Here is a 25,146-nt window from a genome sequence, read left to right as displayed (position 1 = left end):
AAGCTTCCAGTTAGAAAATTTATGAGCTGTTCAAGAATTGGCATGATAGCATTATATGTATATGAAATAGATGCCATTTATTTCACGAATAGTATGAGTAAACAAATTTATGTGGTTGCATAACCTTAACTGTGGGTATATGCTGCCGTGTTATTGTTTTGTGTACTGTGATTCCAAGCAAGAATGTAGGTTGTTTTTTATTTTTTTGTCGATGAATGTTTTACATAAATATTTCTGATAATATGGCAGCTTATGTTGTATGTCTCCATCCACATAAAATAACTATTCTGTTATTTCATTTTCGATTTCTGAATGTGAGAATTGTGCTCATTGCCTGATGCTCAGTATGCATGACATTTCCTGGTATTTTGATTTCATTTTTGAGGTCTTTGTCTGTGGAGTGTTGTGTCAAGGATTTAAAATTGTTCAAAAACCATTTTGTAACCAACGCTTTTACATGTGTGAATTATATCACTGATTAAAGAGATATGGTTTTAGTTTCTTATATAAAGAACAAAAATTTTGCTATTGTATTCTTTAAGCATACACTACATAATGTCTAGCAAGATTGCATTGTGTTGTAGAGCTTAAGAGAGAATGAAGATGAAGCTGTTTAAACATACTTGGATTATTTCTAAACCCTTCAAAATAATTATTTTACCAAAATCCCCTCAGCTAAAATTCATCATACAGTGTTTTTCTCTTTTGGCTTATGGCACTTCTGAAATGAGCTGACAAAGAATATTAAAAAAGTGCAGATAGTGACTGTTTCAGAGCTCTCTGTGAAAACTGAACTTTCAGATAACTAGAAACAATTGGTAAGTAAATGTATCATAACAAACTTAACAGATAGTAAGTCTCAGGATGGAGAATTGAGAGAAAATATATTGTGATATGTATAGTGGATTTTGTCTCTGTCTTTAATAGTGAAGATGCTTGGTTCAAGCCTAGTTATGGGAGGAATGTCCATCAGTAGAATTTGGCCATTGTGGAAGTGAATAGTTACATCATGGAGGTGCTGATTAACTGGCTGTGCAAATGAAACTGTCCAGTTCTATGAGGGCAAGGAAAAGTTTTTGGTCTGGCAATTAATATGAATGACATTTTGGTTTTGATACATTATCTCACAAAATGTAAGAACTAAGTAATTTTATCCACAGTTGGTAAATTTCTGTGGGGATCTGCTCTTTCATTTTCAACAGTTGAGAAATGGCTGGTTGAATTAAAAAGTTGTTGTACTTCTTTTGAACCCGAAGAACATGTAGGACAGTCCAAACACATACAGAAACATCAAGACTGTGGATAATTTGATACTGAGTGATTGCCAGTTAAAAGTGCACATACCAACTGACAACATAAACATATCAGGAGAAAGAGTAGGGCCCGCATCTCGTGGTTGTGCGGTGGCGTTCTCGCTTCCAACGCCCGGGTTCCCGGGTTCGATCCCCGGCGGGGTCAGGGATTTTCTCTGCCTCGTGATGGCTGGGTGTTGTGTGATGTCCTTAGGTTAGTTAGGTTTAAGTAGTTCTAAGTTCTAGGGGACTGATGACCTAAGATGTTAAGTCCCATAGTGCTCAGAGCCATTTTTTTAGAAAGAGTAGGTAACATTTTATGTAAGGATTTGTGTATGTTAAGTTCTAATTTGTTAAACATTCACCAGAATTAATATTTAGAGCATTTGTAAAGAATCAAATCTGTACATTAAATTTACCCATAATATTTATTGAAAGGCTCAAATGGTGAATATTCATGTTGCTGTGAAGAATCTGAGACTGGAGCTGTCAAAGTTTTATAAGAATATTGTCCACACAATCCTGAACACAGCAAAGGCAGATAAATGTGGAGCTGTTTTACAATCACATTGACAGCTCATGCACTGAAGTTGCTGATCACAAAAACATACAAAAGAATGAGAATGAAGATGCTTTCATAGGACTTACACACTTAGAAAAAGCATTTGATAATGTTAAGTGTTACAGGATGTTTGAAGTTCTTTGAAAAATAGGTATACACTGTAGGGAAAGATGAATAATACACACTGTGTACAGGAACCAATATGGAACAATAAGAAAGGAAGTCCAAGAGGGAACTGATTGGCTTAAAAACGGCATAAGACACAAATGCAGTCTTTCACCACTACTGTTCAACCTGTAGATTGAATAAGAATGTAGGAAATCAAAGAAAGGTTCAAGAGTGGGATTAAAATTCAGAGTAAAAGTACTAGGTCCACAACTTTGCTTCTGCCATTTTTTCTTGAAGTTTGGGGCTTTATTGTGAAAACTTTTAAAAAATTATGATTCGTAGTATTGCCCATCGCTGGCCACTACATTCTCCCATCTTTCAGATAGAATATGAATCCCATGGTGGAAGAACTGGGTGTCTTTTGTGGGGATCCATGAGTCGATTCAACTTTGCACTTGTTCAAATGATCGGAAGTGCTGGTCAGCCAGACTGCATGCCACTGAACGAAAAAGGTGGCAGTCAGAGAGAGCAACATATGGAGAATATGGCGGGAGGGATAGGATTTCTCATTTCAATATTTCCATGTATATTTTGATGGGTTTTGCGACATGGGGTCAAGCACTGATCTGCTGCAAAATTACCTTTACTTGTCTATCGCTGTATTGTGGCCATTTGTGTTTCAGTGATGGGCTTGAATGCATCAATTGCTTTTGATAATGATGTCCTGTAACTGTCTTTGTCTGTTTCACTAGCTATGAAAACGTTCTGTATTCAACCGCCATGCCAGTCTTTGACATCAAAATCACTGTCCTTAAGGCATTGAAAACATTCTCTGCACGTCCTTCCACTAATAGTTCCTTCACCATTGGTCTTACCCAGCATTTTAAGCGCCACACAGTCGCAGATTTCTTCATGTTATAGCAGAAAATTAAAACTTCCCGCAAATGGCGAGGAATGGGTATGCAAGTTGACGTACTTAATCAAGAATAACTTTATGATGCAATCACAAATCAACAAATATTTTTATAGCATTATGTTTTCAGGTGTCTAAGCTTATTGTATTACACCTGTCACCAACCACCTGAACCCCACTTGCCGTTACTACTGTCTATTGCAAAACTGCAGAAGCGAAGTTGTAGACCTAATATATTATTGGTAAAGTTTGATGATGGTCTTGTTATCACCTGCAAAAGTGAAGACTTGGAACTGTTTAATAGAGTGAACAGTCTACTTAGTGTATAATAAAGATTGAAGGCAATCCAAAGAAAGATGAAATTATTGATGAGCAGCAGGAATGAGGTTAATAACTAATAACTTAACATAAATAAAGGAATTCTGCTTCCATGGAAATAAAATAAGTGCATGGCAGGTGACGCAAGGAGAACGTAAGGAGAAATCTAGCACAGACAAAGAGAGCATTTCTCAGCATAAAAGACCACCGTATTTATGCAAATATAATGTGTCGCTGAACATAATGATCGCCCCTAGTTTAAACATCAACATCATAAAAAAAAAAGTTTGTTGGCACATCTCTGGTAGTTTAAATTTATTGAACTGTCGAAACAACAGTAGTTATTAAAGAAAAAGAATGCCAGCTTGATTATCTACATGACATGCAAGCTAACATTCCATAAATTACAGGCATTACTCAACATTATTCACTAATATCATCATTGCTGGTATCTTTGGAGGAATCTACATCAGAAACGGATTCATTTCCTCTTCCTCCATCGTCCTCAGTGTTGTTCTAGAGCACAAATTTAACACAAATGTCTTCACTTCTGTGTAGAATAGTTGAAATACAGCATTTCTTGAATGACTTTACGATTATCGGTGCTTCAGTGCTTTTCCAGGCAGCCAAAACCCACTGTGCAGATATGTGGGGTTCAGCATGCTTAATTTTTCCTGTCTGAGTCAGTTCACAGTTTGGTTGGCAAAATCATTTTTCGTGCTGTTCCTGACCATAACCTTGGAAAGGTTTATTTATACTAATGCCCATGAGCTTAACACAAATGTCATTCCTCCAAGACTAAAAAAAAAAATTACTTTACACTTAAAAGTGCCATCATTTGCTGAGAACTTCTCTGCTTGCCTTCCATTTCATAACTACCTAATGCAAACACACTACACGGTAATAGGTCAACAACAATGTAATGAAGTTGAGAATTACAACAATGCACTGTGACATGAGTAAGAATGCCTAAATTTCAATGATGTTCCAATAAATGATGGATTCAAGTTTGCACTTGAATGTAATACATTATCGAATCTTATGCGCATTCCAGTTTTGAATATCGTATATGGCAAAAAAAAGGTGCTCATTACATTTGCACAAATATTCCAGGAAGCTGTAGTGTTGGTGACCAACATTTCTTTCTTTTTTTTCATTAGTTTGGATCAGGAAACATACAAAAATACATGGCCATTTTCACCTAAAAAATGTATTTAATTGCTTGACTAAGAAACGTATTGCTTGTTCTCAAACTTCTCGCAATATATTAAAAAGGGAGTGCACAACACAGAATTGATGGTGACTTTGCATAGGCATCATTTAATTCATACAAAGGACCATTATATCTACACTCCTGGAAATGGAAAAAAGAACACATTGACACCGGTGTGTCAGACCCACCATACTTGCTCCGGACACTGCAAGAGGGCTGCACAAGCAATGATCACACGCACGGCACAGCGGACACACCAGGAACCGCGGTGTTGGCCGTCGAATGGCGCTAGCTGCGCAGCATTTGTGCACCGCCGCCGCCAGTGTCAGCCAGTTTGCCGTGGCATACGGAGCTCCCTCGCAGTCTTTAACACTGGTAGCATGCCGCGACAGCGTGGACGTGAACCGTATGTGCAGTTGACGGACTTTGAGCGAGGGCGTATAGTGGGCATGCGGGAGGCCGGGTGGACGTACCGCCGAATTGCTCAACAGTGGGGCGTGAGGTCTCCACAGTACATCGATGTTGTTGCCAGTGGTCGGCGGAAGGTGCACGTGCCCATCGACCTGGGACCGGACCGCAGCGACGCATGGATGCACGCCAAGACCGTAGGATCCTACGCAGTGCCGTAGGGGACCGCACCGCCACTTCCCAGCAAATTAGGGACACTGTTGCTCCTGGGGTATCGGCGAGGACCATTCGCAACCGTCTCCATGAAGCTGGGCTACGGTCCCGCACACCGTTAGGCCGTCTTCTGCTCACGCCCCAACATCGTGCAGCCCGCCTCCAGTGGTGTCGCGACAGGCGTGAATGGAGGGACAAATGGAGACGTGTCGTCTTCAGCGATGAGAGTCGCTTCTGCCTTGGTGCCAATGATGGTCATATGCATGTTTGGCGCCGTGCAGGTGAGCGCCACAATCAGGACTGCATACGACCGAGGCACACAGGGCCAACACCCGGCATCATGGTGTGGGGAGCGATCTCCTACACTGGCCGTACACCACTGGTGATCGTCGAGGGGACACTGAATAGTGCACGGTACATCCAAACCGTCATCGAACCCATCGTTCTACCATTCCTAGACCGGCAAGGGAACTTGCTGTTCCAACAGGACAATGCACGTCCGCATGTATCTCGTGCCGCCCAACGTGCTCTAGAAGGTGTAAGTCAACTACCCTGGCCAGCAAGATCTCCGGATCTGTCCCCCATTGAGCATGTTTGGGACTGGATGAAGCGTCGTCTCACGCGGTCTGCACGTCCAGCACGAACGCTGGTCCAACTGAGGCGCCAGGTGGAAATGGCATGGCAAGCCGTTCCACAGGACTACATCCAGCATCTCTACGATCGTCTCCATGGGAGAATAGCAGCCTGCATTGCTGTGAAAGGTGGATATACACTGTACTAGTGCCGACATTGTGCATGCTCTGTTGCCTGTGTCTATGTGCCTGTGGTTCTGTCAGTGTGATCATGTGATGTATCTGACCCCAGGAATGTGTCAATAAAAATTCCCCTTCCTGGGACAATGAATTCACGGTGTTCTTATTTCAATTTCCAGGAGTGTATGTTAGTGTGCTTCAGATGTTGACCTACTTTTTGTCCACTCATGGTGATGATAGCAAAGATGACACTTTGAATGCCTACTTTGTATCAGAAAAATAATTTACATAAGAGATTGCTTTAAAAACACCTGTGCAACTCATCATGGAGTGTATACATCCTATGACTACAGTTGACTCATACAAATACATGGGTGTAATAACTTGTGGGGATACAAAATGAAATGAACACATAGGTTCAGTCATCAGTAAGAGTGGAAGCAAACTTCAGTTCATTGGTAGGATGCAAATGACATTGCTTGCAAGTCATTTGTGCATCCTACATTAGAATGTTGCTAAGTTGTGTGCTATCCAAACCAAACAGGATTAATAGGGAATATTGAACATATGTGAAGGAGGACAACAGGAATTGTCACACTGGAGAGTGTTACAGAAATGTTGAAAAAATTGAACTGGAAAACCCCTGAAGACAGGCACCAACTACACCACAAAAGCCTATTGAGAGAGGAATTATGAATATACTATAGCCCCCAACATACAACTGTCTCTGCGCCTGAAAAGACGAGATAACAACTAATTACAGCACACACACAGAGATTTAAGCAGCCATTCTTCCTCCTTCCATGCACAAATGGAATGGAAAAAAAACCGTACATGTGTGACACTGCCAGCCGGGATGGCCGAGCGGTTCTAGGCGCTACAGTCTGGAACCGCATGACCGCTACGGTCACAGGTTCGAATCCTGCCTCGGGCATGGGTGTGTGTGATGTCCTTAAGTAAGTTAGGTTTAAGTAGTTCTAAGTTCCCGGGGACTGATGACCTCAGAAGTTAAGTCGCATAGTGCTCAGAGCCATTTGAACCAATCTTTTTTGTGTGACACTAGGACATATGCTCTACCACGCACTTCATAGTGGTTTATGGAGTATGGATGAAGATCCAGGTGTAGAAGTTATACATTGATTACAGCCATAATTGCAACTTTCCATTGAGAATAGGCTCTCATTACCCAGGAAAATCTCAACCGTGTAATACATGCCATATGACACTGGTCCAAAAGCAAACTGATCTGTTTATAGTGGATGTATGGATAAATAAGTGCACTTCTCACACATACTTGGCCATCATCATCATTAGCATTAAGCAATTTCCATAGTTAATGAGTCATATTTTCATGTTCATTTCCGTATTAATTTTTTGGACTAATGGTTAAGACCTAATGTTACAAAATTTAAGAATCACTTTCACGAGATCTTCAGTTCACTCACGATTTATTGTTGCAATAGTGCATATGGAGTACATGAAATGATTTTATTTACAGATCAGTAGCAGAAGTGGTTCTGAGGCACAGAGTATCAACCCATGCTGCAACACCCGTATTAGTACACGGTGTAGCCTCCACAGGTGGAAATGCAGGCACCGAATCTGGCATCCAGTCAATTGTACAGATGGTGATGCTGTCCTGAGATATATTATAGCACACTTGCTTGACCTTTTCTGTAAGAGCTGTCGGTTGCTGGACGCTGTGGTCAAGCGGTTCTAGGCGCTTCAGTCCGGAACCGCACTGCTGCTACAGTTGCAGGTTTGAATCCTGCCTCGGGCATGGATGTGTGTGATGTCCTTAGGTTAGTTAGGTTTAATAAGTTCTAAGTCTAGGGGACTGAGTACCTCAGATGTTAAGTCACATAGTGCTTAGAGCCATTTTGAGCCATTTTTGAGATGTCGGTTGACGAGTCGCGCAAGTTACTTCTCGTCCCATCATATCCTATACATTGTCGATTGGCGACAAAATGCAGAGATTGTGGTGATCAGGGAAGTTGCTGCACGTCGTGCAGAGCACATTGAGTTTAATGGGCAATGTGTGGGTGAGCATTATCCTGTTGGAACAACACATCACCTTCCTGTTGTAAGAATGGCTGAAGAATGGGTCTAACAACATTCTGCACATACTGAACACTTGTTCACCCCTCCAGAAACTGTGGTGTCACCGCCAGACACCACACTTGCTAGGTGGTAGCCTTTAAATCGGCCGCGGTCCGCTAGTATACGACCGACCCGCGTATCGCCACTGTCAGTGATTGCAGACCGAGCGCCGCCACACGGCAGGTCTAGAGAGACTTCCTAGCACTCGCCCAGTTGTACAGCCGACTTTGCTAGAGATGGTTCACTGACAAATTACGCTCTCATTTGCTGAGACGATAGTTAGCATAGCCTTCAGCTACGTCATTTGCTACAACCTAGCAAGGGGCCATTATCATTTGCTATTTATCTTGTGATGCATGTACCGTCAGACCGATGTTCACCAATTATGGATTAAAGTTAAGTATTCCAGCAGCTACGTATTATTTTTACTAGACTCAACTCCTTTAACTGTTCCAGACCTCACGCCAGCCTGCGTGAGCTTAAACGCGTGCCTTTCGGCTACCAATCATAGTGGCTTGGCTGTCTTGCCAAGTCACAACAGAAACACTAAAGATGAATAAAGTTGTAGCTTATTGCACCCAAGACCAGAAGGCCTGCAGTGGGGCCAGAGTGTCTTGGACAGGTGCATTCTACAAGGCAGCCCTCACCAGATCTATAGTGTATGTGCAAATGACCATCAGTTACGTGAAAGCAGAATCCGCTTTCATCACTGAAGACCACGCTGTGCAGTTCCGTCATCCAGCTGATTCTCTGGTGGCACCAGTTGAGTCATGCACATTGATGCTGTGGCACGAGTGGAAAATGGGCTAGATGTGCGCGTGCCTGTAGTCTCACTACTAATATCCTATTTGCAACAGTTAGTGTCAACATATGTGGGCTCACAAGCTCTCTTATCTATGCTGTGGTAGTTTTACGGCCTTCCACTGCAGGTGCCTGTGCTGCATAAATGCCCAGACCCTCATCTATAAGTGCGAGAATGTTCATGTGACACTTATCAGCATCGTTGTGCAACAAAGCAGCACATCGAATTTGTGTGACAGTTCTCCAAAAGGACCATCCTGCCACTCAGAAGGCCACAATTTGACTCCTATCAAACTTAATCAGTTGACTGTAGGAAGCATGAGTGCATCTCCGTCACATGGCTGCCTGCTTGCATCACATATTTGTATCACATTGAGGCTTCCGGCTGTGAGCATTCCCTATTATATAGTAGACATAGTTGATGCTCTTTAGCTATGCCACTATGCCATCTGTTAGTGGACAATGTTGAAACTGTTTCTGTTCATCTACTATCTCCCAGTTGGCATATGCTGTTACTGGGTCAAAAACAATGTCATTTTTCCAGGTGTACTAGGTTTTTTTTCAGCAGTGTAGTTCAAATACGCATTAACATTTTTCTCTCAATGATTTATGAAAAAAACAGAAGTGGATAAGGACATTGTCCCAGTATAAAAAACTGCAGCTTGATGCCTGAATTAATCAGACAGCATTCTGAAAAATTTTAAGTTCCTACAGAAGCAAAACTACAACTATGGGGCATCCCAAAAGGTACGTTACAACTTCATTGTCATGTAACTTGACTTTTAATTAACTTAGAGAAACAAAGTAAGCTGCATTAGTGTTTGGAGTGTATGTCAAACTACTGGTCCACTTGTAAGTCGTTGGGTGATGAGTTCGTTTTCAGGTCTGAGGAAAGTGATGTTATACCATTTCCAATAGGACCTTGCCTAGTAAAATACAGTGGTGTTCAAACCAATAACTGAATCGAGGACATGGTTACTGATTTTATCAAATGTAAAGGATGATCTGTTTGACCATATTGTAGCAAATCAACTTGTAAAACAATAAATGTTGGAAGTCCTTACATCTATAACAGAAGTCAAACGCACATGCACTGAAATATTGAAATACCATACTTCCTCCTTTTTAGTGCTTATAAACTGCTGTAACTGTTTAGATGATGTTGAAAATAAAAATATCATCCTAAGAAAAGGCATTGTGTTATTATCTCATCAATTATCATACAGTTCCATAGCAGTTTCTAATTTTGATGAATGGCATGATTCTGTTGCTGAAGCAAATGAAACAGAATTACAGTATATTTTACTGTACATATGTTTTATTGTTCTTCAGGGACATAATTAAAATAATTTATAACACAGGCACAAGTTTTAAAGATTGGTACTGTAAGTGCAACACTGGCTGATGCTTAAGGTTATTCATTCACATTTGCAGCTGTTCTCAGGACACACACAAGGAGCATTTTCACCCTGTTTGCACTCACATTGGCTGCCCTCTGCAAAACAAATAAAATATTTATGAGTTTTCTCATTATTAATCCATAGACAGTATATCTCTAGATACGAAAAAGAAAATTTTGCATCAAAAGTAGTCCAAAAATGAGTATTTTGAAGTATGTGAAGCAGGTTTTATCTGAAGTACTATTACTACATCTTTATCTCGTTAACTGTAACCAAGACTTGAATAAGAAGAATTAAAAAATGTTACTCTGCTGTTATTTTTGTGAAAAACATTATGTGTTCAGCCAAGAAAACCTGTCCCGTTTCGCATTCTTAGCTTGCCAGTTACGTTCTGGTTATATTTATTGCCACAAAACATCATTTTGACTGTGTGCACCTTCAGTATAGTCAACAATAACATGTCTATTTTCAATTGATTAATGTGACTGCAAAGTGTATTCTGAAAGTGAATTGTGATGAGGAGCTTGATACTGAATTCAGCAGACCAGAAAGTGACAAAGAACGTGAAAATTCATTGTTGGACAATGAAATTGATGACTGACATCACTGTGTGAAATAGGTGGGCCTACATCTGATGAACTGCTGCCAGCCCCTACCAAAGTCTATTTGCACAGGAGTGCAAAAGCTCTGTATATGTTGTCATGCAACACTTCTGTTTGTTGTGTGATGTGACTTGGTGTCATGGTTGTCACATGACTTCAGTGAAAAACCACTACTGCCAGCTAGGAAATAGAATTGTCTATTGCTGCACCAAAGCACTGTGAGGAAGCTAAACTACTGAATGCATTGTACAAAACAAATAATTCTGGTTATACTAATAATCCGAAGCTTTTCAGATTTACTGTAGAACGAAAATGCCTTACACTTATGATAGTTTTGTATACAATCATGTTAACAATCCCCAACAAAATCTAAATAAAATGATCTGCCCACAATGAAAAGACTTATTAGTTAACGTTTTCCATCATTGATACCATATTTTTAAGAAATTCACACTTTTTGTGCCCAAAAAGGGCGATTATGCCTTCCCATTTCATATGAAAATATTTTTAGTTAAATGCCACTCTTCTGTAACAAAATAATTATTTTTGGATGCAAATTTTAGTAACTAAGAAGTTATGAAAGAAGTAGCCAATGTAAAAGCTTTCAGAATCAGTTTCTAGTGGTCATAAGTGGTTAAACATATACATTCATCATAAGTATAAAATGAAGAGAAAATGCTAGTCTGTTGAAGACAAGTATATTTGTCAACAAAAGAAACAAAATGCCACAAAATGGAAAAATACACAATCAAATTGCATCTTGGTAGAAGAGGAATGGACATCCAAGGGAAAATACGACCAGAATCAATCTACATGTAGGAAACAATACTGCTTTAAGCAGATATTGAGGATAAGGGATATGGAAGGAACAAATCGGGAGCAACTGTTTACATTAAATTCAAAGCAAGTTAATCTGTTGAATTGCTTCCACCACTCCCTTTTTATTTATCTGAAATTTAGGAGGAGAACATTAAAATGGGATTTTATATTCATGTTGGAATCATGACTGGTACACCTGTTAGCAAGGGTCCATAACACTGCACAAGGGATGGAATAGATAATGTGATGGAGTAGCAAGATGCCTTGATACTTAAGATTGGAGACTATTAAAAGTTGAAGAATGATGGACTGGCATTCGCAACCATGAGATGATAAGACATGTAATGAAGACTGCAGACTGCAAAATTTTCTCATTAGATAATTAGAGGTAATTAGTGGATCAATGGAAATTGCCTGGTAATCAGGGAAGCCTCACATAAGATGGAAAGACAACATTAACAATGGAAAGATGAGATTAGTGAAAAGAAAAATAAACAGGTGATAGTAGAGACTAAGTGGACAGGAAAGAGCAGTATTCTGGAGTAAGCATATCATCAGTTAGACTGAGTTGATATAATAAAATGAAGAATACTAATAAGGCAGGCTGATATAAATGCATAAAATGTATATGATAGAGCAGTTGTGTAATTAAACTGTTCACAGTTTTGTTTTATGTATCACCATACAAATACTACATGCGTTATTGATAAATATCCATGAATATCAGTTGACAGTAGATGTAATGTGAATGGAAGGACTAACTGCAAAGGTGTGAATTAGAAATTTAGATTCTAGGAAGCTGACTTTGTGAAGACAGATAATGAATAAAACTGAAAATATGAAAACATCAGAGGGTATGGTGATGGTACAAACAGTCTGTTGAGGAGAAAATCAGTAATAATGCTGTGGCATTCAAACTTACTAGCCTTCATCTTACAAAGGAATGTACTTCAAGTTTCAAACATCTCAGTTTCAGTTTTCAGACATTTACATATAAGACTAAAAATGTAATCTAAGTGCTGAATGTAATCTAAGTGCTGGGTACCTGATGATCAAAGTTTGACTCTTTTAACATTTTGTTGTGTAAGATTAAGTATATTTTATAGTATGGTTATTATTATTATTATTATTATTATTATTATTTAAAGAGTAACAACAATTACCTCATAACCTAAAATGGATAACAGTAAAATATTATGGAAAAGATAGATTCTAACTATTAGTGTGAGGGTGAAAGGAGATCAGTAAAGGGGGAGTGAATACAATATATGACACTGCTTGTACATCAAAAAATTACAAAAATGTTTTCTGACTTGGGGATTTAAAGATGGTACTATCAAGAGGCAGCCACGAAAGCTGACAATGGTTGGATGACCACATACCCCTCCGTATCCACATGCAGTGATGTCTATTGACTGAGGATGACATTGTGATTAGTCAGTACTGTTGAGCCTTCTGAGGCCTGTTTGGATAGAGTTTAGGATGGTCAAGTGATCAAGAGGGTTTATCAGAGTTGCTTGAATGGGAAGTGTACGCCCTTATATGATTGTGTCATGAACCTCAAATAGCATGAAAAATGGGAGCATTTCACACTTGTGATTATTCTGTTAGTAGCAATGAATTCTGATGTCAATGCAAAGAGTACATGTGAAATGTAAGCGTGCTGTACTACCTGTAAGTTTTTTTAAAACAAGTTGTTAAAACTCTTAAGTCTTTTTAATGTTTGTGGTAGTTAACTGGGTACAACACGCAAGAATGAACTATGGCCTATGAAGGGAATAATTTCTTCAGGTCAGCTATGCAGTCGGGAAAATTCTTGACATGCATTATTCACTTCAGAGCAAATACGAAACTGTAGATCTGACTGGGAGACTTGGTTATAGCTCAACATCTTCATGAGCTGATTCTTTAAAAGTCAAATCTTGTGATTAGCACAGTGTTTTCAAATTATACTGAAGAGATGTTGTGGAATATTTGCTTAACTGGGATACTCTAATAAAAGAAACAGTAAACAGAACAACAAATTGGTTACTTAAAGTATGGAAGTGTAATAAACTGTTTTATAAGGTAGAATTAAACTTAGAAAAAGCTTTTGATTACATTGGCTGGCATACTCTCTTTCAAATTCTGAAGGTGGCAGGGGTAAAATACAGGGAGCAAAAGGCTATTCACAATTTGTACAGAAACCAGATGGCAGTTATAAGAGTCGAGGGACACGAAAGGGAAGCAGTGGTTGGGAAGGGAGTGAGACAGGGTTGTAGCCTCTCCCCGATGTTATTCAATCTGTATATTAAGCAAGCAGTGAAGGAAACAAAAGAAAAATTCAGAGTAGGTATTAAAATCCATGGAGAAGAAATAAAAACTTCGAGGTTCGCCGATGACATTGTAATTCTGTCAGAGACAGCAAAGGACTTGGAAGACCAGTTGAATGGAATGGATGGTGTCTTGAAAGGAAGATATAAGCAAAATGAGGATAATGGAATGTAGTCGAATTAAGTCAGGTGATGCTGAGGGAATTAGATTAGGAAATGACACACTTAAAGTAGTAAAGGAGTTTTGCTATTTGGGGAGCAAAATAACTGATGATGGTCGAAGTAGAGAGGATATAAAATGTAGACTGGCAATGGCAAGGAAAGTGTTTCTGAAGAAGAGAAATTTGTTAACATCGAGAATAGATTTAAGTGTCAGGAAGTTGTTTCTGAAAGTATTAGTATGGAGTGTAGCCATGTATGGAAGTGAAGCATGGACGATAAATAGTTTGGACAAGGAGAGAATAGAAGCTTTTGAAATGTGGTGCTACAGAAGAATGCTGAAGATTATATGGGTAGATCACATAACTAATGAGGAATTATTGAATAGGATTGGGGAGAAGAGAAGTTTGTGGCACAACTTGACAAGAAGAAGGGACCGGTTGGTAGGACATGTTCTGAGGCATCAAGGGATCACCAATTTAGTACTGGAGGGCAGCATGGAGGGTAAGAATCATAGAGGGAGACCAAGAGATGAATAAACTAAACAGATTCAGAAGGATGTAGGTTGCAATAGTTACTGGGAGATGAAGAAGCTTGCACAGGATAAAGTAGCATGGAGAGCTGCATCAAACCAGCCTCAGGACTGAAGACCACGACAACAACAACAACAAGAACAACAAGGTAGAATTTAGTAGATCACTAAAATAAGAACTTTCTTAAATTTTATTGGGAAACAACTGATTTTCATGTTTCATCTTAATTAACTGGTCATCTTTCATCAAATAGTTTGCCAGTTTCCATAGCTGCCCTCTTCAGTTATACTGAGCAATTGAATTCCAGACATGACTCATCTCAAAGTAACAGTTAGGATGGCTGTAAAAATATTTAACAATAAGTGACAACATTAACAAAATCCCAGATATCTTTTAATGTAGTCTTCAATTAATAATGCAGTGTAGGATGACCTATTCAAAAATTATTAGCCAAAAATTCAGTCACAGACATAATGTACAACTTTATGAACAAAATCATTCTGGAGTGTCACTCTAAAGTGTCAGTTTTTGAGTCTGCCCTTTGGAGTTCCTGTATCACCTATGTTGTTTCCAGTCTAACAACAATACAGAATTGTATGTTTTCACAAAGTTTGTTCCATAGTGTTAGTTTCATCCACACCAAATGCTAGTTCTACCTCTTACTAGCATTTCTCGCATAGTTCAATCACAACTTTGTACATTTGTGATCATACTACATGCAACATGCACAACATCCATTGTGTGCAATCAAACAAAGCTCTAATTAATGATTGCACCCTGCACTCTTCTGTCATAAATTGTCTTTACACTAAGTAATGATGAATCATTCTCTCTCCCTTTTTCTTGTACTGTTATCTCTCACAAGGAAAGAAATTCAGAAAATCTCAAGTACAGAGAAATATTGTAAGTACATTTAAATCTATTTTTTTCTTAATTGTGATACTGTTTTCAATTTCATTTATGATGAAGATCCTAGATTCGTGACACAGTAAAAAGCCTTTCTCTCTTATAATGAATTTTTATCTGTGTCTCAGTATTTGTTATCCTATTAAGAACAGGGTGCTGCCTTAATCCAATATGCCTTAAAAATTGGAGGCAGAAGGTCATACATTACTAGGGGACTGAAGTTATTTTGCAAAACAGGGATCTTAAATTAGGTTCATGCAGGTGCTACCAAGATCTGTGGATGTTGTTATCATCTATTAAAGTCCACTCTCTTCATGAGCTGCACCATCATACCAGATTCTTCTAACTCACAAGAAATTTATTTATTTATTTATTTATTGTTTATTTATCTCTTGATCCAGTGATCCATGTTGTGGCACTATCACAGGATATGGAATGTGTCAATTTTACAAGCTTTTGGCCAGAATTTATGGTAATACATAAAACAAAACAAAAACAGTAAACAGTAACTTAGGTCCCACTACAAAAATACATTTTAGAGATAGATAAAGATTACAAAATAATAAGTGTTACAGAGAAATAAATATTGCAAAATATATGTTTACAATAAAAATATTCGGTATTACAAATACAAATTTGGGCATACATTTGCAATTTAAAATACAAGAGATGTTAAACACTGTATTTCAGGAACTCTTCTAATGTATAAAATGATCCTTGCAATAGGAACTGCCTTAAGGTTTTTTTTAAACAAGAGATCATCATCTACCTAACACTTAATTCTTGAAGGGAGGGCATTAAAAATCTTACAGCCACTGAAATGGACTCCTTTCTGTACCATTCTTAGATTTGGATGTTCATAGTGGATATCATGTTTCCTTCTAGTATTGTGACTGTGATATGCACTATTCAGCTTAAAAATTGATTTTTCTTTCCTTATGAAGCCATCAACGAGGATACATGTTGTGCAGTGGATGTAAGTATTTCAAGCTTCTTAAAAAGATTCCTGCATGTGGCTCTAGGATGGACTCCACACATGATCCTTATGGCTCTTTTTTGTACACACAGTACTTTTTTAGCCAGTGGCTGATTTCCCCAAAATATAATTCCAAATGTCATAATTGCCTGAAGGTACCATAATACGCTGACTTCATGGTTTCCATATTTCTATAAGAAGAAACAATGCGCAATGCGTATGTTGCTGAACTTAGTCTTTTGCACAGATCCACGACGTGGTTTGACCAATTCAGTTTGCTATCAATATGCAAGCCTAGGTATTTTGAGGAATCTGCCTTGGTTATTGTCTGCTCACCTATCTTTACAAATATTTCCTCATCTTTGGATGTTTTGTGGAACTGAATGTAGTTTGTTTTACAGTAATTTAAAATAAGACCATCAATGTTGAACCAGTTCACCGTTTCATTTAAAACCTTATTTGCAGTTACCTCAAGTTTATCTACTGAATTATCAATAAGTAGTGTAGTGTCATCCGCGAAAATGGTGAATCTACAATATTCCGTAGAGAGAGGAAGATCATTTATAAATATAATAAAAAGTAGGGGGCCCAGAACTGAGCCCTGCGGCACTCCACATGTGATGGTACCCCATTCTGAAGATACTGGGACACCATCTTGACTATCTACTACAACTTTTTGTTTCCCGTTTGACAGATATGAGTCGAGCCATTTCCCTGCTGCACCACTTATACAGAGATGTGCAGCTTTTTGTAAAAGAATTTGGTGATTTACACAGTCAAATGCTTTTGTTAGGTCACAAAATATGCCAATCACTTTCAGTTTTTTGTTGATAGATTCCAAGAGTGTGCCAGTAAATGCAAATATTGCATCTTCTGTTGACAAACCTTTCTGAAATCCAAACTGACTTTTGCTGAAGCTATTGTGTTCACTGAGATGCTTAACTATCCTGGCATGGCATGCATTAGTTTCTCTAAAACCTTTGAAAAGCTTGTCAGTAGTGATATTGCCCTATAGTTAGCAGTATCCGTCTTATCCCCCTTCTTATACAGCGGTTTTACAACTGCATACTTAAGCCTCTCAGGAACTATTCCTTGATTAAGTGACGCATCAAAAATGTGGCAAAGAACTTTACTTACATGGCTGGAGCAGTATTTTAATAATTTGTTAGAAATGTTGTCAATTCCAGCACAGTTTTTACTTTTCAGGGATTTAATAACTCTTTCAATTTCTTGAACAGTGACTGTTTTTACCTTCACATGTTGTACTGAACCAGGTACTCTAGCTTTCAAAAGATTGCTTCACGGACCCTTGTAAACCTATTTTTTCTGTTACTGTTAAAAAATTGTTGTTGAATGTGTCTGCAACTGTTTTTGGATCACTAACAAGATTACCCTCACTTTCGATTTGGATATTTTCACTACAAACTGCATGTTTCCCCGTTTCCTTCTTTACAAATTTCCAGATAGTTTTTACTTCATTGCTGGAGTTGTCAACTTCTGCCTTCAAGCACATGTTCTTTGCTGCCTGAATGGTCTTATTCAGAACTTTATTGTAGATTTTATAGTGTGTAATCCTATTGTTATCATTTGAACGCCTGGCTGCAGCATATAGTTCTCTTCTTGTTTTACAAGAGATTTTGATGCCTTTAGTAATCCAAGACTTGTTTCCAGATTTGAACAAGTTTTCTCTCACTGATTTTTTAGGAAATGCTCTTCAAAAATGCTTGTAACTTCATTGACAAATATATTAAATTTTGAATTAACATCAACTGTAGCATACACAGGAGACCAGTCCACAAGCTGTAATTGCTGATTAAAGGTTTCAGTAGTGTGTGTGTTTATAATCCTAAATGTTTTCCAAATGAAATTTTCTTTTCTTTGTACATTCATTTGGTTTAGAGTGAGGAATTGCCCTTCATGATCAGAGAGACCATTTATAATATTTTGCATGGTTAAATTATTGCAAATATCCTTATCTACAAATACATAAGTGCTAGAGCTGGCAGTTACTCTAGTTGGAATGTCCACCACTGGTACTAAATTGTAACAGTACATTAAATGTTCGAAATCTGTCTTCTTTCTATTTTCTGTTAAAAGGTCCACATTGAAGTCACCCATAACAATGATAGATTTTCTGTTAAAAGGTCCTCATTGAAGTCACCCGTAACAATGATAGATTTAGTTTTCCTACATAGGTGGGTCAGTACATTAGTTGATAGTATTGCTTGAGGTGTGGAAAACTCCTATTGAACACACGAGAGATATGCTTCAGGCAATTTTGAATCCTCATCTCTCATGTTACTCAAAAAAAAAAAAAAAAAAAAAAAAAACAAAAAACGCTGAGTTTGTTTTCTTCATAATTTAGATGCATTCCGTGTTTGGTAGTATGCCGGCATCTGCCCAATTTGCCTATATCAAGGGCGCTACATTTTCCAAACAAAGAACACATGTGTTTTATTTTAATGTTAGTTTTACGAATTTCTTTATTTACACAAGTGATACATTAGATCATATCTGTGTGGTAATGTTGCAACTATCGTATTTTTTTGTTTACTGCGTTCCAGGAATTTCTTTAGTTCAGTGAGACAATTATTTGCTTCGTTTTTCGCAACTTCATTTGCACCCGCTACACACACGACGTAGTCATTTTTTCCCGACATTTTGTCTTGTAAATCAACACCAATAATGTTTTTTGCTGTTGCTCCTGGCTTCACAGAACCTGTTGCGTCGTATTTCGTGTTTGCTTTGAATAGTCTCGTCATTTTTCTGCCGTGACTGTCCGTTAAAAATAATACATTACTTTCGTCTTTGCACTGTTGTACGTTTTGATTGATAGGTCTTTCTCATTACTACGTTCAATAGATGTCCCATTATTATGTACAATAGATGGCATGCTCAATTTCGCACCTACATTGTTTGCGTTAATGCTGAACTCAGAGCCTGTATCACCATTCTGAATACAAAGTTTGTTCAAAAGTTCATGTTCCCTTACCGATGTTAGGCCTAAATCCGCCTCTTCACTCATGGAAAGAACTTGAAATTTGTTTTTAACCTCCAACTGTTTGGTATTTTTACTCCCTGGTGATGCTTTCGTATTCACACCTCTGTTTTTGTATGGTATATTTGTCCACTCAGAGTTTTTTTGCGGAAGAGAACTGGCTTTTTGTTTGACTAACGACTCACTTATTTCTTTTCGAAGTTCTGACATCTCACTACTCAATGCACTGACGACTTGCTGAAGGCTAAAAATACACTCATTTAACTTAATAATTTCGTCCTTACAATTCACACACACTGTACTTTTACCGACATTATTTTCGTTTTTCGCAGGAACACTGCTCACTTGTACACACAACATATCCGCCAGTAACAGCTTCTGTAATGTACAGTGTCAAGCAGCTCATGCAGTAGGATTCTTATCTGTTGTAACATTCTTACTTACAGAAATGTTCTGATGATATAAAAGGAATTCTCAAACTCACTCATGAAAGTTCTATATTTTGAACTGTCTGTAATTTTCTCAGGTAATGTTTGGATTGTTATAAGGAAAGAGGAAGATTGTAATAACATTAGTAATAGATCTTTGACTTGGCAATTAATGTGACTACAGAACAGTACTGGTACTAAAAACAGTTTCTGTCTATAAATCATTATGATTTAAATCAACAGAAAATAATGATTTCTCTCAACTAAAGGCCCAAGCAATGATAAAAAGTGTGATAGTGCTGTAAGTGAGTAGAACCATACACTTGTAATTATCTGTATTATTGCAGGTAAATAAACTCTGGAAAAGATGATGAGCAGCATGTTTTTATCACTTAAAATGAAATTAAACTTGACTATCTTTTGACACATCTTGGACATGATTAAACGTGTGTCACATATAAAGAAGTTCAATGTAAAGTTGCAGCTATTAATTAACCTAGACTGACGAAATATTTACTTGTATCATCCTTCCCTGACTGGCAACATTTACAGCTCTCAGGACACTTGCACTGCTTTCCGCATTTTTCTTCCTCTTTGCAGGTATCTGCAACAGACAGACATTTTATTTTCATAAACACCTGTACATGGAAATGACTTGAATATGAGCACACTTTTCCAGACTGCAAACATTTCCAGTAAGTGATTCCTTCATGTTTATCTCCACATCTCAACATACATGTACATCCTGCTACAGAATGTCATGAAATATGATCCATTAAGTTGGAGAAAACTTCCAGAATGCTGTTGTTATAGCAGCTCTGCTGGAAATTTAAGATTACGTCTGCAGTCCTGACAGAAAACAGTGGTCTGAATTATTTACTTATTAATTATTGCACAAAAATACAATGTAAAGGACAAGCCAAGATAAGTTTGAGGTGTAGCAACTAATGAAAATATAAAATATGGATTAAAAATATGCACATTGTGTTTTGGTTACTTTTTTGTGTCTTGTGTCAAGTGACAGAGTAGCCATAATGAAAGTAGTACATATATAGAATTCTATAGACAAAAATTCTAAGATTTTATAGTATTCATTTCTATGTGTTCACAAGGACTAAACCATTCTGCTCATGTGTTTGGTCATTTAATAATAGGTATATAATACATTAATAAACTAAAGTGTGTACTGACTGGAAAGAGATGCGGTACTTACAAGTCACATTCTAAAAAAATCTAAGCCGGAAAAGCGACATCATGGAAGTTGTAAATAAGATGGCGGGTCGCTAAGGGCTGCTCATACCTGAGTGAACATGGGTTGCAAAAAAATTGTTTTAGGTATGTTGTTATTTCTAAACTAAAGGAGGTATACCAACCAACTTGACACAGCAGTTAATGCATTGATTGATGTTTCAGAAGGAGCATGTTCAAATACCTATCTTGCTATTCAGATTAGAGTTTTAGAAAAGAACCTGATGCAAAAGTCATGAGGTGGTTCCTTTGAAAACAACACACATGGATTCCTTCTTATCCTTGTTCTATATGTACTGTTTACATTAAACCTTGATCTTTCAGCCTTCCTTCCTTCACAGAGACATATTGTGATGCTGTTTAGGAATAGACGTTCCAGCTCTTTCATTGATCTCCCATACTCTCCTGTCCATACACTGAGCTATGTATCAAATTTACCCTTACTTGTTTCATTCAGAAGCTTATATAATGAACACATTATTTCAAGAGAAAATATTTGAGTACCGTTTAATTTCAGATGAAAACATTTAAGTAAACATTCAACAAATTTCCACTGCATAAAAGTGGTATGTAAAAAATTAAGATAAAAACTTATTGAAGCATTTTACTATTCAAAAAATATGTAAATAATTAGCATCCATCAGTTTCAATTATACTTTGAAAGCTTGCACTACTATACAATACTCATTTAGACACAGTTTGCGCTCTGAGGATATTCTGGCCTTATCTGGTTTAAAAGGTGTCGCAGAAACGATCACAGTGGCATAAAAAATTATGTTGAGCCAACACAATAGCCCAGCTATTTTGAGAGCATTTCACTGAGCAAAGTCTCACAAGGTAGTGAGTGATGCTCTATGTATCACACTAACTGCAAATTCCCCTGCCAAAATTCTCTACAGCCTTTACCTGATGGAGCATTTTAGCTTTCACAAAACAGTATAGAAGATGCTGAGCTCAGTGGATACTTGTTTCAAGTGCCATTCAGCATTTGTAACATTTTATCTGTGATAAATTCTAGGTTGATATTTCTCCCAAGAGGACATATGAAACCTAATCATAAAAAGTAGCAGAGAAGGACTTGGATTCATTGACAGTCAAAATCATGCCAGGGTCTGAGGTGTGGGAAGTGGGAACTCATTAGTTTTGTGGTGAATAGTGAAATAGTCTTGAAGTTTCATGACAAACAGTTCTGGCTACATTTCTAGGGAGTCAGTGTCATCTACATGATCCACCTTTCTTAAAATTGATGCTCAACTGATATGGCTGTATGTGGTGGGGCAGGATGAGAGTTTGGTTTGTAAAGATCATGTTTCTCTAGGGAGAAAGGGTAACTCTCCACACTTTCCTACCACTCTGCTGAATGTGTCCATATGGTTAATAAAAGCAACAAGGAATCATTTTCAATATTAGTGGATGCTAATTTGGGAAGAAGCTATTCAGTCTCATCCTTGTAAAACAGTACACATTTCTACCTTTAGACACAAAGTGGTCCAACTTTTATATTTTTGTGATGGTGTATTGTTTAGAGACAGCCATTAAACTCAAATCTATCTTTTGAGTAGTATTACTATGTACTTTTTGTCTGAGTTTTCTAAACCACCTCTTTTATAGATATAATCTCCTAGCATCACTAGCTCCTTATTCTGATACTATATTCCAACTTTTTCTGTCACAGATGATCTCATAACTGCCCTTTCACCATTCAGTACTGGGCTAAGTGAAGTCAACACTCTTGCACCTAACACTGACATTCCATTTCATTCTGTTGGCATCCAGTGTGAATTGAGGTTAAGATTATCCATTCATTTCTCAGCTGCAGTATTTTGATCATTTTATTTTATGCAGAAGCCATAAATTACATAGCTTGACAAAAGAAAGCAAAGTACCCAGAAAAAATGATCAGATGTCAATGTTTCATGCATGTACACATCATCAGCAAGAATGTGAATAATTAGGCGATGGAGTACTCGACGACGAACCTGGGTGCACGAATGGCAAAACGTCATTTGTTTCTTATAAATCCAGGCTCTGTTTACAGCATCATGATGGTCGCATCCGTGTTTGGTGACATCGTGGTGAATGCACATTGGAAGCATGTAATCGTCATCGCCATACTGGCGTATCACCTGGCGTGGTGGTATGGGGTGCCATTGGTTACACATCTCGGTCACCCCTTGTTCGCATTGACGGCACTTTGAACAGTGGACGTTACTTTTCAGATGTGTTACGACCCGTGGCTCTACCCTTCATTCGATCCCTGTGAAACCCTACATTTCAGCAGGATAATGCACGACCACATGTTGCAGGTCCTGTACGGGCCTTTCTGGATACTGAATATGTTCGACTGCTGCCCTGGCCAGCACTTTCTCCAGATCTCTCACCAACTGAAAACGTCTGGTCAATGGTGGCCGAGCAACTGGCTCGTCACAATACGCCAGTCACTGCTCTCGATGAACTTTGGTATCGTGTTGAAGCTGCATGGGCAGCTGTACCTGTACACGCCATCCAAGCTCTGTTTGACTCAATGCCCAAGCGTATCAAGCCCTTATTACGGCCGGAGGTGGTTGTTCTCTGTACTGATTTCTCAGGCTCCATGCACCTAAACTGCATGAAAATGTAATCACATGTCAGTTCTAGTATAATATATTTGTCCAATGATACCCCGTTTATCATCTGCATTTCTTCCTGGTGTAGCAATTTTAATGGCCAGTAGTGTACAGCCTGTGGTGCACCTGTGCGACATAGTTGTCTCGGCGTCGCATTTGGATAGCGCCATTTTACCATGCGCAGCATGCTTTAACCACGACGGGACGCGAACAGTTTGCTAACTTGCCGTTTCGGAAATGCTTCCATGGCTGCACTGTTTTGCGTGTTCCCCGACACTCCTTATAGGGAGCGAACCGCTTTAAATTTTGCACCGCAAATATTGCGGAAATGGGAAGTGTTATTGATGTGCGTTTTTGACAGAATGGATTGGTACTCAGGGGCTCGTATTGTTAGCCAATCAAGAGATTGTAACAATACGTAGAAAGTTTCCTGTTTGTGAAAACACACGTTTTTAAATGGATCGATGCCAATTAATATTAACAAACTTGAAATAGGGTAAGTTGGAATGTCAGTTGTATTTGTTGCAGGATTCTAGTGCGGGCCATTTAACGAGATATTGTATTTTGAAAAGTTCCCACACCAACAGTTGTAAAATACGTGAGGTAACACACACTAAAGAACGCAAGTGCATGCACTAGTTACATGGATTCTGACCAATAATGAGACAACTAACCATCACAGATTGAGTTCAAAATGACCACCAGCAACGTAAACACACGCTTCCAGTCTGCTATGGAACGACAGCTGCATATGTGCTAGCATTTCAGCAGAGATGTCAGAGCAGGCCTCAGTTGCGTATCATTGAGTGTAGTTGGTATGTGCTTGCAGAGAGCATCATTCTGCTTTCCCCACAGAAAAAAAAAGAAAAACAGTGCAGGCGTCAAATCCGTGGAACGGACCAGCCAATGTACAGGTCCTCTATGTCCAATCCAACGATTTGGAAACAATTTTTGAAGACATACTGTAGTACTTCGTGCCTATGGCCTGGACAGCCATCATGTTGGTATCACAGTTTCCTTCTAGTCTGCAGAGGAACGTCTTCTAGCATCAGTGGAAGACAAGTCTGTTAGGAGGCTGCGATACTAGTGAGCATTTCGTGTTCCATCAGGGTTGTCACAAGTTTCCCCAAGTTTCCTGATATTTCCCTGATTTCCAGACAAGTTTTAGCATTTTTCCCTGACAAATTTTGAGATCTCAAGGGCAAGTAAAGACATAAGTTGACAAAAAGTATAAGCTGTATCTCTAAACGTGTGAGCAAAAATCTTAAGTACTAACATCAACATCTTTTGCAATTAACTGTTTTTAGATGGAGAAAGCAAGCAAAATGGTGTACGTGTTTCATTAAGACCACTGTTGTTATTTTATTTCAATCAAACGAAACACATCTGGTGACAAACATACGCATTTCCTTGGAGTCGCATGACAAATTTAAAATAGCTTCACTGATTTCAGGGCCGGCCGGGATGGCCGAGCGGTTC

At 38.4% G+C, this 25,146-nt stretch overlaps 1 long non-coding RNA gene across 1 annotated transcript in view; it reads right to left on the bottom strand.

Moving 5' to 3' along the window:
- Positions 1 to 9,980: 9,980 nt before the first annotated feature.
- The window catches only part of LOC126094771 (uncharacterized), a 72,972-nt gene continuing 57,806 nt past the window's right edge, over positions 9,981 to 25,146 (bottom strand). Inside the window, exons 2-3 of the long non-coding RNA XR_007521876.1 lie at positions 20,331 to 20,417; positions 9,981 to 10,175 (exon numbers count right to left, since the gene is read on the bottom strand). This is a non-coding gene — a long non-coding RNA (uncharacterized LOC126094771). The remainder of the gene's footprint in view (positions 10,176 to 20,330; positions 20,418 to 25,146) is intronic.

Source organism: Schistocerca cancellata, chromosome 8 (genome assembly GCF_023864275.1).
Source record: "Schistocerca cancellata isolate TAMUIC-IGC-003103 chromosome 8, iqSchCanc2.1, whole genome shotgun sequence".
Classification (NCBI taxonomy): Eukaryota; Metazoa; Arthropoda; class Insecta; order Orthoptera; family Acrididae; genus Schistocerca; species Schistocerca cancellata.
The sequence above is the reverse complement of the archived record's forward strand: the minus strand, read 5'-3'. Positions and strand labels throughout refer to the sequence as shown.